Source organism: Polyodon spathula, unplaced genomic scaffold, assembly GCF_017654505.1.
Source record: "Polyodon spathula isolate WHYD16114869_AA unplaced genomic scaffold, ASM1765450v1 scaffolds_62, whole genome shotgun sequence".
Lineage (NCBI taxonomy): Eukaryota > Metazoa > Chordata > Actinopteri > Acipenseriformes > Polyodontidae > Polyodon > Polyodon spathula.
Genome location: NW_024471556.1, coordinates 23822 through 25007, shown reverse-complemented (window position 1 = coordinate 25007; position 1186 = coordinate 23822). Strand labels below are relative to the sequence as shown.

Sequence of the window (1186 nt, the reverse complement as noted above, 5' to 3'; positions counted from 1 at the left end):
AGCCGGCTTGGAGAAGCCGGTGGGGACTACGGGACTTAGCCGCAAATGGAGCCACGAAGGGCCGCCCTGCCCCCCCGGAAAAAAAAAAAAAAAAAACAGGATTGAAGCCCCCACCCGAGTCGTACACTACAGCCTCCGCAGCTTTAAAGACACGAGACTCTGGTCACTAAGTTTTACGGACCGAGGCCCGTTGTTTCCTAAGGCGCGGCAGGCTCCCTAGATGCAGCGCGGTTGTGGAGGAGAGTGTGTGTGTGTTGTGTGTCTGGGCTCTTTCTACAGGGCCTCTGGGACCCGTGCTCGCCGGGCGAATGTCAGCGGTACCCCCGTCACTTAGGCACTTGTGTATCCAACTCCCTGCTAGAGCCGGAGGGGAAGGGGGGGGGGGGGTGAAGGATGCTGGGTTACAGGGTCCAGGATAGTTTAATCTAACGTGTACTAAAGACCTGAGCTCATCTACACATCAGAGAGTGGAGTTATTCATTGGTGGGTACAGTACTTATTCCGAATGACAAAAAAAAGAAAAAAAAATGTGGAACGCTTCACGAATTTGCGTGTCATCCTTGCTCAGGGGCCATGCTAATCTTCTCTGTATCATTTCTTTAAATCATAAACACGACGGCATCCGCTTTGTGTGCCACGGGCGGAGCATGCTCGGATTACATGTCGGCTGGGGCACCCATTTCTCGGATTGGTTTTGTGGTGTGTTATGTATATTCAGATGGTTTCCAATTGCTCCTCGTATCAATTATTGTCCGCAATCAACGCGCAGGTTGTCGCAACCTCTGAGGATATCAAGTTTGCAGAAAGTGGCTTAATAGAGACGTCTGCACATGTAGACATTCAAGCCGGCTTGGAGAGACATGCAAATATTGACACGTCAGCTACGATACTGGCCCCTCCGGATTGGCCGGTGCCCAAGAAGACTTGAAGGCTGAGCAGGGGGTCGTGTTTCATTTGACAGCTCAGAGGAGGCGGCTTAGTGCTCGGCTCTAATTGTCAGGGTTAAGGGTTTAGGGATTTAGGGATTTAACGAATTAGGGTGGGGGTTAGGGTTAGTCTTATTGTTTTAGGGTTTTAGGGTTAGGGTTAGGACTTGGCTCAGGCTCGGGCTCGGGGTTAAGGTTAGGGTTTGGGTGTGGGTTAAGGTTAGAGATAGGGATTTTTGGGGGTTAGGGTTAGATCTTTT

The 1186-nt window shown here is 51.0% G+C and overlaps 1 non-coding gene across 1 annotated transcript; it reads right to left on the bottom strand.

Annotated features, from left to right (window-relative positions):
- Window positions 1–523: 523 nt before the first annotated feature.
- Window positions 524–633, bottom strand: LOC121307924. The gene has a single exon (XR_005948406.1). It is a non-coding gene; the product is annotated as a U6 spliceosomal RNA (small nuclear RNA).
- Between the last annotated feature and the right edge of the window lie 553 nt (window positions 634–1186).